Source organism: Carassius auratus, chromosome 9 (assembly GCF_003368295.1).
Source record: "Carassius auratus strain Wakin chromosome 9, ASM336829v1, whole genome shotgun sequence".
Taxonomy (NCBI): Eukaryota; Metazoa; Chordata; class Actinopteri; order Cypriniformes; family Cyprinidae; genus Carassius; species Carassius auratus.
This window is the reverse complement of record NC_039251.1, coordinates 28,112,947-28,130,378: the sequence shown is the minus strand read 5'-3', so window position 1 is coordinate 28,130,378 and position 17,432 is coordinate 28,112,947. Positions and strand designations below refer to the sequence as shown.

Below are 17,432 nucleotides of genomic sequence, written 5' to 3'. Positions count from 1 at the left end.
GACTGTGTAATTTTCCACTGTATGATACATTACCAGTCACTTGCCAGTAAAAAACTGTCCAGAGACCTTGGTGACACGTTGGCAACAGTTGTAAAAGTCGTAAACTTCATTAAAGCTCGCCCTACCAACCAGAGATTATTTGCACAACTGTGTGAGGATGAAGCGCACCAAACTCTACTGCTACACACAAAAGTGTGCTGGCTTTCGCGTGGCAAAGTGCTTGTGCGCTTTCTAAACTGCAGGATAAAATCCTGAAATTTCTGCGAAATCAAAACACACTGTTGGAGCAGCTGACTGATGGGTTCTGGATCAAAACCGCATACCTTGCTGACATATTTACTCTTTATAATAAGACCAACAAGAGACTGCAGGGCTCTGAGTCAAACATCTTGGAGTGCAAAGAATCAATCGATACTTTTATGCGCAAGCTGGAGTACAGGGCTGGAAAAATGTCACAGGGGCATTTACAACACTTTCCACTGCTGCTTCAACGTTCTGTGGGTACCATGAGTGCATCTTTGTGCGCCGAGATTTGCCGTCACATGACTGTGCTACAGGAAGAATTAAAGTCCCGCTTTGTGGATGTTGACGCATTATCCAAGGAGTCGTGGGTTATGGATCCCTTCACATCCAGGCTTGAAGATGTGGAATACCTTGGCTGTGAAGATGAGCTCGCTGAACTACAAACTGACTCACTGTCAAAAAAGTACTTCCAGGAGAATGGATTCAAAAGGCTTTGTATAGCCAGGGGACCTGTTGTCGCACCTAAACTTGCAAACTATGCCATTACAAAGATCATTCTTCCTTTCAGTACCACCTACCTCTCTGAGACAGCCTTCAGTGCCCTTGTGTCTATAAAAACAAAGTCACGCAACAGACTGGAAGTCCACAGCGATTTTAGACTGGCTGTCACTGGCATTACACCTGACATTCCATCACTAGTGAAAGGCATGCAAGCCCAAGGTGGAGATTAGCGTTATGTGTTTATGCTGACATTATGATTAGCCTTGTGTGCATGCATGCATGTTAGTACATAATGCATTCTACCGTTCATATTTAACATTACGTTCATAACATTCAGTATTCTATGTTTATACACAAAATCTTGAAAAAAGAGAAACAACTGCGTTTTACTAGTTGTGTAAAAATGAAAATATTAGGCTAAAAGGGAACATTTAAAGTTGAAAGGAAGATTTCCTGTGTATTCATGTAATAAAATGTCATTAAAAATCATTAAATGTCATTAAAAAAAACTACATTTAGTTACTATATACAGTGTGTGTGTGTGTGTGTGTGCTTATGTGCATAGCATTAATATATGTACATATTTAACAAGTCACGGATTGTTAAATATGTACATAGGGGGGCCCCCAAGGAAAAAGGTTGAGAACCACTGTATTATGCAATTGTGTGTGTGTGTGTGTGTGTGTGTGTGTGTGTGTGTGTGTGTGTAAAGACCTCTAACACTAGCTTGCTCTCTTCTTTTTTTTATTCCATCAGTTTTCTTTTTATTTATTATATTATTTAAAATCCCATGCTATGGGTACTGTGTAAACCTAACTGAGACTTGTTATAGCACTTATATATCGTTGCTCTTTTTGTTGTTTTTGATTGCTTCCACTGTCTTCATCTGTAAGTTGCTTTGGATAAAAGCGTCTGCTAAATGAATAAATGTAAATGTGTGTGTGTGTGTGTGAGTATGAGAGAGAGTGTTTGTGTGTGTGAGAGATTTTTTTTATTACTTTATTCATACAAATAAGATTTCTCTACAAGATATAATAAAAAATGTAAATAACATAACAAAAAGTTTTGAGTGATTTCATAAAAACATTTAGCTCAAACCAATTCCACCGCACAACATATTGTCTACAATAGAGCACAACACATCTTTATAACGCAAGATGAAAATGAATTCCTCTACATTATTTATAGAAATCTAAAAATCTAAATTGACTTTCAATCTGGCTTTCATCATTCTGACAAAGAAAATGCTTGCATCACAATCAAGAGACTCATCTACCTTATTTCTCCTGATAATATAAAATAAGCCAGTTTTGCTTGACCTAAAACAAAATTGGTTTTGACAATAGGTTGACAATATCCCTTACAATATTCATTACATAAGGAGAGTTCAGTCTGTGTGTGTTCACATTTCCAATTGTTGAGCAAATGATTTACAATCCTAATAGATCATACTCCTACATCAGAGGCCAGTTTTGCAGCGTTAGACAAGTTTGGCCAAGTCAAATCAAAAACATGCTTCAAAGTAACAATCTCCACTAAAATGAAATGTTGTGCCATAAAAGACCCAGCTAAGAGCTCTATGTTGAATTGTCTCCCATACTGCACTGGCTCTTTCAACAACCAAAAAAGTGATTCACTGCTTATCCTCGATTTCTGTAACATCCTCCACATAGTAAACAACCCATAGTTTGTGAGTCTTCAGTTCCAATAAAAACAACAACTAGGACCAAATTGCCAACTTGTTTAAATAGAGTATTTATTTAAACTGGGTCTGGGTCCCCAGACAAGATTTTCTGGTCCAAACAAAAGTCGTTGTTTGAACTGGAGTATGAGAGTAGCATCTCTATTAGCGAGATGAATGACCTTGACCTTGACCTCCTTCTTCCTTTGGTAGAAACAAAAGACATTGTGGGACCCAATGTAAATGATCCTCAAAAAAAATTACTAAAACTGCTTGTATTTTTGCCAATTGCTGTGACATACACAAATCAGGTGATGCCACAACATAGAAGACACTAGGTTGACACTAATACACAACTCTTAAAAGACGTGTGGTAACATCCATTTCCATTTCTTGAGACGTCCTTTAATTTAAAAAAAAAAAAACATTGTCCCAATTTCTACACACAAATGAATTGTCTCCTAAAAGCACACCAATACACTTAAAACCACCCCAACCCAAGATAACACATTAGGCAAGACATTATTTTTAACTAACTCAATACCAAATGCTATGGCTTTGCTCTTGCCCCAGTTGATTTATGCAGATGACAAAACACTGAAATCATTAATACATTCCACAAGAACATTAATGTCATCTTGATTCTTGACAAAACTAACCACATCATCAGCATAAGCAGTTAATTTAAAAACTGAATTGCAGCCCTGTAATATAAAATAAAATTCTATATTTATTATTATTTTTATTTTATAATGTCAGAAACTCTCCTGAAACTTTTGACAGTCTTGTGAGGAATTGATTATATTCATGATACAAACATCAATTCAGATCTGATCTCAAGTTCATTTCTTGTTGCGTTTTATTATTTATGCATAAAAATGTACTTTTCACAAACATGATTCATGAAGAACTTTTCAATTAAAAGTAAATTTTGATAGTAATACAAATGATTGACATGACACTGCAAAAAAAACACAAATGTAGATACACACACTCTCTCTCTCTCACACACACACACATATACTTAATTATCTAAATTGGGACATTTCAAAGGTGTAATGGTTTTTATACTGTTCAAACTGCATATTCTATCGCCCTACACCTAAACCTACCCCTTACACAAAACTATCTAGATTTTTACCATTTTTTTTTACCATTTTTTTATATGCAATTCAAGGCAAGGCAAGTTTATTTATATAGCATATTTCATACACAATGGTATTTTAAAGTGCTTGACACAAAATAAAGTAATCATGATAAATAAATATAAAACAAGGAATTTTAAAACTTTTAAAATCATTAAAAAAATATTTAAAATGAATTTAAGACAGTTAAAAATAGAATAAGATTTTACATAAAATACAGTGAATACATAAAATACAGTGCAATCCGTTTGGACATTGCACAGTGCACATCACTGCTTTGGCAGAGGGAATAAATGGGGCTGTAGTCTTTTAGTTATAAGGCTGTAAAAATCTGGGTATCATCAGCATAGCTGTGAAAGGCAATTTGGTTCTTTCTCATTATTTGACTTAGTGGGAGCATATACAGGCTAAACGAGAGCATTGCAAGAATTGAGCCTTGTGGGACTCCGCATGTCATGGGCGTCCACTTAGATTTATCCTCTCCTATACTCACATAATAACCTCTTCCTTTTAAAGTATGACTTAAACCATTTGAGTAGCATCCCAGAAAGCCCAACACAGTTTTCCAGTCTCTTTAGAAGTATGTTATGACTGACAGTGTCAAACGCCACTTATACCAGTTTTGCAAGAAAGGACATCCCCACAGGGAGGTTTTTGGATATTATATCAGGTTTAGCTCACATTTTGGTACAAATTTGCCCCCAAAATATGGTTGGTACACACATACACATGTAGTGTTTCCATGTTTTGTGGGGACATTCCATAGATGTAGTGGTTTTTATACTGTACAAACTATATTCTATTCCCTTCCCCTAACCCTAAACCTAACCATCACAGAAAACGTTCTGCTACCTTAGATTTTCAAGAAACATAATTTTGTTGGATTTACAAGCTTGTTTCCTCACGGGGACCTCACAAGTGTCCCCACGAGGTCAAAATTTACTAGTATTCCTAGCTTTGTGTGGACATTTGGTCGCCACAATGTGATAATTACCAGGCCACAAACACCCTCCCCCAACCACACACACACAGATCTTACTGTCTATATGAGGATTTATGACAATTATTCTGACTGTTTTTTTTTCAGTGACAGAAGTTCAGCTGCAGTATTAATGTAATGAAGAAACATGTAATATCTCACTGTTACTGATTTATCATACAGCTCAAAGCATTATGGGTAGAATCTCTCGTCTCTTTTCGGATTCATGAACAGTTTCACTGATGATCCATAATAAACATAAAACCCATGATAAAGAGGCTGAGTGAATGTGGTCTGGACTTTGTGGATGAGGCTCATTGTGTCAGAGATGCTGTAGAAGGACAAAGTTCCTGCATTGTGATCCACAAGCACTCCTATTCTCCTGCTAATAGACTTCACAGGAAGATCAGTATCTATGTTATGGTGTCTGAATGAGTAACTATCAGGAGAGCAGAACAAACTCCAGGACTGATCATTATATCCAAACCAACACTCATTACCCCATCCCTTCCTACTGATTGTCTTATATGACACTGATATAAACACATGTCCACTCCACTCAATCTCCCAATAACAGCGTCCACACACACTCTCTCTACACAACACCTGAGGATAATAATCAAATCTGTCTGGATGATCAGGATATGGCTGTTTCTTTCTCACACATGTCACCTTTCTGTTCTCCTCAGACAGAATGAGATCAGTGTTAGCTGTGTTTGGATCCAGTGTGAGAAAACAGATCCCTGAACACAAGAACAGAGACATTTAGAATGACAACAATCACTACAGCTGTGTGTGTCTTTGTGTGTGTGTATGTGCTTAGACATACATTTCTGTAGTCCTGCCGTAATCCTGGATTCTCCTCCATGATCCACACTAGAAAACACACACAGTTACATTTAGTCAGTGAATAAATTGCTGTTACTATGCACTTACTCTACAAGGTACTCACAGGGGTTGTGGTTGCTAGAGTACATGGGGTGGTTGCTAGTTGGGCTGTGTATCACCAGTAAAGTCACAATACAATACGCATCCCGATATAGGACTGCACCGAATTTCACCTCAGCCGAATTCAGTAAAACAGCTTTTGATTAAACACATGTAGTGTTTCCATGTTTTGTGGGGACATTCCATAGATGTAATGGTTTTTATACTGTACAAACTGTATATTCTATTCCCTTCCCCTAACCCTAAACCTAACCATCACAGAAAACGTTCTGCTACCTTAGATTTTCAAGAAACATAATTTTGTTGGATTTACAAGCTTGTTTCCTCACGGGGACCTCATAAATGTCCCCACGAGATCAAAATTTACTGGTATTCCTATCTTGTGTGGACATTTGGTTGCCACAATGTGATAATTACCAGGCCACAAACACCCTCCCCCAACCACACACACACAGATCTTACTGTCTATATGAGGATTTATGACAATTATTCTGACTGTTTTTTTTTTCAGTGACAGAAGTTCAGCTGCAGTATTAATGTCATGAAGGAACATGTAACATCTCACTGTTATTGATTTATCATACAGCTCAAAGCATTATGGGTAGAATATTTAGTCAGTGAATAAATTGCTGTTACTATGCACTTACTCTACAAGGTACTCACAGGGGTTGTGGTTGCTAGAGTACATGGGGTGGTTGCTAGTTAGGCTGTGTATCACCAGTAAAGTCACAATACAATACGCATCCCGATATAGGACTGCACCGAATTACACCTCAGCAGAATTCAGTAAAACAGCTTTTGATTAAACACATGTAGTGTTGCCATGTTTTGTGGGGACATTCCATAGATGTAATGATTTTTATACTGTACAAGCACAACTTTCGAGCAAAATGAGAAAGAAGCGTTTTTTTTTTTCAAAATTGGTGATTTTCATTTTTTTGCAGAATTTGTTAGTTGAGATCACGAAGAAGCCTCTCTGTGTTTGAGATAGCAGTATTTGTATATTTAAAAGCGTACATTTTGAGGTTGAAATCGGTTAGTTTTTAGGAGATTCTAGCATGCAGTAGGGGCGTGTGTGTATTTCCATACTGGATAAGCCTGCTTTTGTTTCTTTTGTTATTCCCCCTGCCCTCCGAGGGGGGCGTGGCTACTTACTATGCAGCGCTCCTGCCGGCTCTAGCGAAAAAGAGCTCACTGATTCTGAAGACGATCTGAATGACGATGAAAACTGCATAATAAGACTGTATAATATCCCTAATCTACAACTGAGCGAAGATGAAGACGAGGAAGAATGTATCGGACTGGTGTCAGATGAGTTGGACCGTAAAATAATCAGAGGCTATATCGATAGCAAAATTTGATGGGGATAAAATACGTGATTTTGACTGTAAATGCTACACAAGGAGAAAGGTAGCCAGAAGCTTTCTCCAGACATTATGTACAACATACGGCTGGATTCTTTAGCTGCGGAAAAAGAGTGGCAGGACATGCAAATTATTCAACATTTAGAGGCAAACAGATGCACAGTGCAAACTTTGGAGAAGGTTACTTATTTCATTGAAGGCAATGAAAACATCAAACATCAAAGTTTGTCGTTTTGTGTTCATTCTAAGAACACATACACATTATCTCATGTTTAGTCCATGTTTAGACCTTACGTTAGTTACTTGCATTTATGCATTACGTTAAGTGTTTCCCGCGTGAGGTAATTTTTTGTTGTACGTTGCCATGGTGTTCACGTGTGCACAAAACTACTACGGTACCTCAGCATTTCACAGGCGCACTGTGAAATTACTGGTTACATGAGCATAAGCTCTTTTCAATAAAATCCATGCAAAAGTTAATATCAGATCATTTTAGAATACAGTATAGGATGTACCGAATATTCTTCAGTTTTATGCAAAACAGAAATATGACGAATAGAATATCAGACCTCTGTCATATGGCCAAAAATAAATGCAAAAAAAAAAGCTTTTTGCATAGTTGTCTCTGACACATGAAAACTGTAACAATGCATTTTACAAGGTAACACGATGTAACCTTGCTCTCACTCGAAATGTGTCACCATATTAAGTCCTTGAATTTTAGTTTATCATAGTTGATCATAACTAGAGATGAAATGGCATGATAATTTCATTTCATGATTATAGTGACCAAAATGATCACGGTTATCACAGAATCCTGTTAAAAAAAATCCTAATGCCACACAATGAAATCAATTCACCAAGTTTTATGTAGAAAACCAGCAAATAACAAATAAAATTAGCATCAATATGTACTTTTTGTTTACGTAAACATTAAAATAATAACATTTAAAATGATGGCCAGATTTTAAAGGAGTGTCTTGCAACGTTATTAACAATGCACAAGTTTAAATAGAGGTTTGACAAAAAAAGGTTTTATAAAAAGATAAAACTCACATATTTCAGCCTCTAAATCATTTTTTATAAAAGTCAAAGTATAAATTACTGACATTTACAATGCACGTTATCCTTTATTATTAATAGTATGCGGTCAAATTTTTCCCATTGTGTTTGTCTTTGCTATGCAAACATGCAGCTTTACAGGGCTTATATAAATGAGATGTTATTAGATGTAAATGAGCCCTATTGTCACTCCCAGCAGTGAGAACAGGTGAGAACTCCACAATCTTTAGAGGCTATTTTCTGCTTTTTGATTTTTTTTGAGTAAGTACCTTCAAATGGCCACAACTTCTCCAAATATTATCAGATTTCCATGTGTTACACATCGTTGGAAAGCTTGGAGACTACACTTTCAGAATCTGTAATGCCCCAGAACTCAAATTGCCCCAGAACCGACTTGTGTCCCTACTTTCCATGATTGGCCACATATTGTAATGTTCTCATTCTAATAAATGAATAAAATCATCTTTACATTGCTGGCACAGATTTTCAAAACGAATGCTCTATCTTCACTGCAGTTAACCCCTTTGCGTGCAAACATCGCTGACGGCCCCAGTTTATTATTGTTTCACTTTCACAGCACATTAAACATCACTGTCTTACTTCATCTGGACAAACTGTGCATCAATGGAAAGTTTAAAGACTCAAGCTTCGATATTTGACCAATATTTTGATAAAACATTGTTGCAGTGACAGATATTTAGTGATTTGTGTCAGGAGTGCAAAATAATAAATCCGTATTATGCCACATTTTGAATAGAAATTCACAACTCACTCATATTCAGTCACGTCAAGAGCGGTTTATTTGTGTTCACATAGACTCACTGAACAGCGTCAATAAGGATTTGCAGACCAAAGATGCATATCTGCGGAGGTATATGGATATATTTACTGATGTTTACTTCATATTTCTTCAGACAGAATCGTCATTTCTATTCATTTTCCACGGATTTACGCGATCAGATGATAAACAGCCTCTCCCAGCGATCTCTGTGTGCGTGCAGTAGTCACAGCTCGTGCGGTGTGTGACTCAGACTCTGATTGGGTCTTTCAAAAGTCAATCTGAGAGTGTAATATCTGGACACCGCCCCATCGTGTCACATGCTTCCTGCACACTTCCTGGTAGTTATCTGGCCAAAACAACACTGAAACACCTCTGTACACACAAAATATCCGAATAATAAACCCGCGATTACGATAGTAAAGCTTGGTATGAGAATTTCTTGAGATCTGGGGCGTTTTTATAAAAAAAATCGAAAATGTACATCGGAAATGCTAACTTGTGCAGCGATGAAAAAGGCTACAAATAACATATTTTTACAACAGTAAATGACCAAATTCCACCCCTGATCGCTAAAGGAAGTTATTATAAACACTCGATCGGGGTTTAAAGTGAGTTTTGAGTAAAAGTGTACAAATAATTTCATAAATTGTCAGATGTAGCTTGATGCTAACGTTAGCACCAATGCTACTAATAGCAGGTGCTTTTCTTCTTCATAATGCATTTTTGTCTCAATAATTCACGTAAGGTCGTAAGAAAATGTTTTGTTGTATTTTTATAGTAAGACTTTTGATAAATAAGGGCTAAATGCAAAGAGAGACTGAAGTGAGATCGCTGCTTTGTTGCTTTGTAAAGCCTGAAAAACCACAATCAAGGCTAATAAAGGTGGAATAAAAACAAAAGAATAATGATAAAAGAATAATGCGGATAATGTGTCATACTTGGCGGAGGTGTGAAAGAACCGTTTGGTGAGAACAATACAATCATGATTCGGGCAGTTTTCAACAGTGAAACATACACAAAGAGCACAGGAAAGTTTACATGTGAGATCTTACAGAGATGACAAGGGCCATAAATCATTCTGATTAGCCTTCTCTAAAAACACACATGACATGGCCTTAGAAAATATTTCATAAAATTCACAGTTTTACAGATTCGATTATGAAATTTTTTATGAAGTCTTGGAAGACTTGTGGCCTTAGCTACACTGTGTTTTCAAACTCATTTCCTACATCAACATTTTTTTAAATACATTTAAAACATATGTTTTTAATATTTTTATTTTTGTTTTTATGTTTGAGCTTATATATCTCTATTATCATAACAGTCTGAGTGATTCTGATTCCTGAACAGTAAACTTTAAAGTGTCAGCTTTGTGAACAAAGGTTGATTATGTATCTAGTCAGAAAGAATCATGAGCAGAAACCTTTTTATTTTGGGTATGTAATTTCGGTCTCCATGCCAAAAAAGGGGGGTTACTAGTAAGGGGTTAATGCACACATTCACTCAGAACTCAGAAGCTTCAGAAGTGATGCAGGTGTTTTGTAGTTGGATGGAAATGTGAAAATAAGAGTCTTAATTATCTTCTGACATCAGAGTCACTGAGGAGGCAGTGGATTAGTTTAGTTTTTGATGGTAACACCACAGAATACACACAAAACAAAAAACTGATGAGTGGGGTGCTCATTATCATTTAAAGAAACAGCTCGCTGTGAACAGAAATGTTTGTGACAAGGTAAAAAGGGTGTTGTTTTATATAACCATTGAGGAATTTTAACCAAAGTATGTTTTTATGTATGTAGCACCAACTTGTGTAAAATGGGTATCTGATGTCCCCTTTAAATGTAGGGCTTTTTTGTTCCTTTATTTACAATTTGTCAATATTTGCAACATAAGTTTACATAGTTGTTAACTTATGTGGTGTTAGCGCAGTGGATAAGACACACGTCTGTGGTGTGGGAGACCCGGGTTCGAATCCACTGTGAGACACCAATGTGTCCCCTGAGCAAGACACTTAACCCCTAGTTGCACCAGAGGCATGCGACCTCTGACATATATAGCAATTGTAAGTCGCTTTGGATAAAAGCGTCAGCTAAATGAATGAATATGTTTGTTTCTACCTTTTATGGAAACTATAGGGAGGAGGCTGCTATTTTTAATGTTTCTTTTACTGTTTGCTCCAGTTTTGTTGACAGTTAGGGGTTGAGTTAAAGTACTGTTTTGATGTTAATTTGTCTGATCAGCTTAGTTAAGATTTTAGGCCTCAGACTAGTGTTCTTTAAATTCTAAATATTGTTACATCCTCTAAATCTCTAGACCCATATAGATATACCCAGAGACACTGAAAAGTTTAAACAATGAAAACTAAAACCTCTTCCTACTAGACGTACTTGAATTTATCCAGTGAGCAGTTTGGATCTTCCAGTTTTTCAGAGAGCAGCTTGACTCCTGAATCTCCGGGGTGATTATAGCTTAGATCCAGCTCTCTCAAGCATGAGGGGTTTAACGTCAGAGCTGAAGACACGTAACAACATCCCTCCTCTGTCACCATACAGCCAGACAACCTACAAAAACATACAGCATCAGTCGGGTCAAATGTCTAATATTCAAGAAGACAGAACAAACTTTCTGAATATGTGCAATAAGCTTGTTTTTGTAGTGAAAACCTGATCATAGAAAAACAGATGATGCTAACCCGAAACAACATACAGAACTACAAAAATTTTGCTACAAGTGTGATTGCATTATTTAATAATTGATTTAATTGTGTTCTTCGTCTGGTTGACAACGTCTTTTATTAACATTTCTGATTCCTGCCATATGCACATAATCTGACAGTCATCACTTATGAGCTACTACTAACTATTGTAGAAACCTAATTTTCTGTAAAGTTGCTTTGCAATGATTTGTATTGTAAAAGGCACTATACAAATAAACTTGAATTTAACTGAAACATTTTATGTTAAAGTTGACTGAGTAATGCACTGAAGAGATAGAAGCATAGAAACATATGCTATTCACAGAAGCCTCATTCATACTAATGTGCTAATATGAGGACATCCTCAGAGTTCATAATTACTTCTCAGTCATTTGACTGGTCAAAGGTGAGTTTCCCAAAACATTGTTAGCCAACTATGGACGCAAGTTCTGTCGTTACCAACATAGTCCAATGATTTGGTGTTTCCCAAAACCATAGTTTAAAGAAGACATTCACAAACTGCACTGCAAACTTCAGGGATATCGACCCTATGCCCTGTTCCTTTCAAAGATTTCATCATCCATTTTGAGTTAAGTGGTGCCACTTAGATCTTACCTAATTCGCCAATATTTTTATTACAAATTCAGAACTATATAGCAGTCACCCTTGCAATTATTATCCCTGCAAAAGTCCCTCTGAAAGCATTAATCATGCTGATTGGAACACAGTCTTCATTTCATTTGTGCGAAGAAAAGGTGAGTTTATCAAATGAATATCTTTGTTAAAACATTCGTTATGACTTTAGGTATATATTAGTTTCTTAATTACTGCATTACTAATAAGGAATTATTGAATAACTAACAAGTAATTATTCATTAACACAACTCACTACTGTTGACCTGTTAGCCTGCACCAGAACGCGGACATCCTCAACGCCCCTCAACACGCACGTGTCAGTGTTTATGAATAGATTAAATGAAACGGGACAAATTTAATCTTGACAAACTATATATCTTTATAAAGATCTATGCCTCTAGCATCAACAAAATATTGCTGTTTTTCAATGGAAAGCTTATAAAGCTGTATTTGATGCAGTTTCTTAGCATGAGTAATGGAAAACATGAGCAATGGAAACGCTGTACATACCAGATTCGTCATAATAAAGAGTCATAAACACATCCACAGCTGTAAATCCCGGTTTAGTTAGAAAGGTAAGGGTCCACTGAACAACATCTCATGGAGCATGTTTGGTCCAACGAAGCAATAATGTTGTAATATGGATCATAATTCCTTTGTTTACGTTTCAGTTTTTCAGCTACAGAACTGTTTGTGTCTGTTATGGAATAACTCATGCTAAGAAACTGCATCTTGGTAGTAAAAAAACGGCATGGTTTCGCAGCATATAGTGTCACAAACAGAATGAGATGATCCACCAAAAAAAAGTGAATTAAATATAGGCGAAAGATGGTATATTTCTTTTTTCTTTTTAGTGTATATTCTTATAATCCATTTAAATCTAGACTTAAAACTCATCTGTTTAGCTGTGCATTTATTGAATGAGCACTGATTGCACTATATTTTCACTGTTTTTAAAAAAAATGTAAAATCATTTTCTAACTGTTTTAAAATCATTTTAAATAAGTAACATTTTTTATATTTGTACAAGTTTTAAAATTGATTGTTCTATTCTTGTTATTGTTTTTCTTCATTATTATTTTACTTTCTTTTATATTAAGCACTTTGAATTACCACTGTGTACGAAATGTGCTATATAAATAAACTTGCCTTGCCTATTTGAATTCTGGTGCTCTCTCATGACGGCTCGTGACGTGCTCTGCTCTGACACACCTGTCAGCTGATGGAGGCGGAACTTATAGCGATTGCCTTTTTCTTTTATTTTTCAACAGTTTTTATATATGTGAGAGTGTGTTTTATGTTGAATGTGAATGTATCTGCTTGATTACCATCCATTTATAGTGGAATTCAGTGCAAATCATGTTGTTATTACTGTATGATCACGGCTATCAAAGTCTATATGAATAGAGATGTGGATTATGTACTTTATGATGCATTTGTGTTAGTAACATCTGTTAGTGGCCATCAGCACTTATCTCCATTGTAATTCATTGTAAATGCTGCATTTCTAGCAATCTCAGGATTTTCTGTAAATGGCATACAATGTTAGATTTTTTTAGTTTTCTTATTATTCTTATATTTCTTACTCAAATTATTCTTATTGTATTCTAGTGCTCAAATAAATCCCTTATATGATGTTTACATTTCTGTCTAGTGTTTTATAACTGAAAAAAACAGTTGCAGTGGCATGTTTAATGACTAAAAGGTTTGTAGAAGCCATCAATACAGTTGGTAAATATTTCTACAAGGGTTCTATACATAGTCTCATCAAAAAATTAGCAGGAGCCTCATTTTTCATGATAACTTATTCAGATTTTAAATAGAAATTTGTGAAGACATGTGACTTTCAACCCATTACTTTTCTAGATTGCTACAGGAGTGATATAATTTTATATTTCAAATTATATGGTAAAAAAATTCAACGCACTTCAATGTCTATAACTTTTAATATTTTTGTGCATTATTAAATCTGGTTGATAAAAAGTAAAGTCTTCTTTCCAAAGACACCAATATTACGTTTGTATCTGTTACAAGGCAGAAGGGACAGACACACGGATGCAGGTTATGTGTTTATTTTGAACAACCAGATGAGTGATCAGTCGTGAAGGGAATGGTGAATAGCGATCCAGGTAGAATAGTCTTTGAAGCTCAGAATGGGGTGGAGAAGACTAAGGTGCACACACACAGGAGACGAGGAACTGTGAGGAAGACTGGAGAAGAGTGTAAGGGAACAGGTAACTGCAATGGAGTCCTAGAGGTAAGCACAGCTTTAACATCTTGGTGCAAATGATACCGGACAGTTACTGTGAGTGAGAGTGGTGCTTAAGTGCTGGATGTAATTGCTGGCAGATTACATTCAAGTGAGTGTGATCAGTATTCAGGAGAGGCAGTGCGCTGTGATTGATCTGGGGTTGAGTCTGGCGTGACTGTGACATTACCCTCCCCTCCACGGCCCGTCGGACATCGTGGTGGTCGGCCTCTACCCCAGGGTACAGGTCTCTCTGGATGGGTAGTGTGGAACTGATCAGACAGGTTAGGATCCAGTATGTCATTTCTGTGTACCCATGAACATTTCTCAGGAACGTACCCTTCCCAGTCCACCAGGTACTTTAGAAGACCACCATGGCGCCGGGAGTCTTAAGATCTTGTGAACCTGGTAGGTGGCAACGTCCTCTAGGATGAGTGGAAGGGGTGGGGGGGTTAGTTCAGTGGCTGTGTCAGGCTCTGTGGAAACAGAAACAGAGAGATGATAGGGTTTCAGTAAAAAGACGTGGAAGGTGGGATGAATCCTGTAATGTGGTGGCAACTGAAGTTAGTAAAGTGACTGGGTTGATCTGCTTCATGATGGTGAAGGGACCAATGAACCTGGGACTCAGCTTTCAGCAAGGTAGGCATTACCTGATATCCCTGGTGGACAGCCATACCTTCTGACCTGTTTGGTACGTGTGAGCGTCAGAGTGGCAAAAGTCTGCTGTCATTCTCCGTCTGCGTAGTGCCCATTGCAAATGATGGTGAGCTGAGTCCCAGACCCTCTCGCTCTCTCAGAACCAGTAATCGACAGAAGGAACATCCAATGGTTCCCCAGAACAGGGAAACAATGGGGGTTGGTAATCGAGCATGCATAGGAAGGGAGTGAGTCCAGTGGTAGGTTGCCGCAGGGAGTTCTTGTTACAAGAGTTCTGGTGGGTGTGACAGAAGGAATGGAGGAAACGTCCGAACTCCTGTATCATCCTTTCCGTTTGCTCATTAGACTGTGGATGGTAACCAGAGGAGATACTGACGGTCACATATAGGAGCGAGAATGCCTTCTACACTCTGGAGATGAATTGAGGCCCTCTATCTGACACAATTTCCTTGGGAATACTGTAAACTCCGAGGATATGTTAGAATATCAACTCGGTAGTCTGAATGGTTGTGGGAAGTTCTTTCAGGGTAATTAAATGGCATGACTTGGAGATTTTGTTGATGATTACTAGAATGCAGGTACAGTTATCAGAAGAAGCTAAGTCGGTTATGAAATACACTCCTAGGTGTGACCAGGGTCTGTTGGGAATGGGCAGAGGGAGCAGTTTTCTGGAAGGCAGATTATGAGGTCTGACTGACTGTGGTTGAGTGCACCGTAAACGATACATGGCCGCAAGCCTCCATCCTTCTTCACCATAAAAAAGAAGCTTAAAGCAGCAGGGGAAGTAGACGGATGGATGTAACCTTGATCCAGAGCATCCTTAATGTAGTCCTCCATGGCCTTCTCCTCTGGAAGTGACAGTGGATAGATCCTTCCATGGGGCACTGGCACCCGAAGCAGATCAATGGCAGAGTCCCATGGCCGGTGTGGAGGCAGCTTGGAGGCTCGCTGGGGGGCAGAATACGTCACTGAAGTGGGCATAACAAGGAGGTATATCTACTGAGCATCTCTCCACAGGACTTTCGATGGAGGTAGTGCAGAGAACTAGCAGAGAACTAACTCCTTGGACTGAGGAGTAGTCGCCATAGGAAGTGCACGGAAAAAGCTTTTTCCCCACTTCAGGGTTTCACAAGAAGTGGTAATCAAAGCTTGTTCATTCCATGTGTTTTCAGAAGTTAGACTACAGAATTGCAGAGCATATTCTCTCACAGTCATGGAATTCTGCCGTAACTAACACAACCATTCTCCAGCTGATCAGTCCCAGGTAGGCATTCCGAAAACTTCCTTGAAGTGACGAAAACTTCCTTGAAGTGAGTTGGAACTGGAAATAGACTGGAGTATGTCATTTTCGGCCCAACAGAGCACCTTGCCATTCAGTTGTGATATCACGAATGCCACTTTAGAAAGATTTCTCAGATACAAGTGTGGTTGCATCTCAAAGACCAGTGAACACTGTAGGATGAATCCGTTGCAATCCTCCACCGATCCAGAGAAGGGTGCCGGTCGGGCCATGGGACTGGCAATGAATGGTGGTGAAGAAACTGCCGTAATGTTTGTGGAAGTTGGTGCTGGCGGAATAGGAAGTTCCTGACTGTCATCGTCCGCGAGGTCACTGAAGTGCCCAGGGGTGCTCATACTGGTGTTTTTCATTGTAGATGGTCCAGTATTCTGTTCAATACAGAAGGTTATAATTTTGGATTATAAGTGTTTATTTTGAACAACCAGATGAGTGATCAGTTGTGAAGGGTATGGTGAATAGCGATCCAGGTAGAGTAGTCTTTGAAGCTCAGAATGATACTTGCTGATGGAGATCGGATGGAGACACACAGGGCTGGAAAAGACTCGGGTGCACACAATCAGGAGACGAGAACTGCGAGGAAGAGTGGAGAGGAGTGTAAAGGAACAGGTAACTGCGATGGAGGCCAGGTTAACAGCTTAACTACTGAAGAAAATGTATGAACTAATCAGAATGTAATACCATCAATAAATAATATATTATTTCATATTTCCTGAAGAACTACTATTAATTATCTACTAGTTAAGGTTTAAGACAAATAACAATGAAATGACTACTACTGAACTGTTATATAATACATTTTTATAAAATAATACTCCAGTAAAATTATAAGCAGTGTAGGGTATCAGACCTAAATCAGACAATTAAAGATTCGATTAGGAGCATGGTTGAAACATGAGCTGAATTCCACAGAAAGGCTCAAGACAACAGTGTAGCGTGTAAAGCGTTTAGCGTGTCACACTAGTATAATGTTCAATATGGGCCAACTGATCAGAAGAAAGGTGTGACTACTGGAGAGAGGAAGGTAACATAGCAGGTGAGTGATTAACCAACACTGATCTTTTTTTTTAACAGTGTAAAGATTGATTTTATATTAGAAAATGTTTTACTCTTTTTTTTATTTGATTAGATGAATCACGTATGATCACAATTTGAGAAAGTGTAAAATTAATTACAACGTTTCCTCTTATTACTC

At 37.6% G+C, this 17,432-nt stretch overlaps 1 pseudogene; it reads right to left on the bottom strand.

Annotated features, from left to right (window-relative positions):
- Nucleotides 1-3,776: 3,776 nt before the first annotated feature.
- LOC113108958 (NACHT, LRR and PYD domains-containing protein 3-like) overlaps nucleotides 3,777-17,432 on the bottom strand; it is a 57,326-nt pseudogene continuing 43,670 nt past the window's right edge.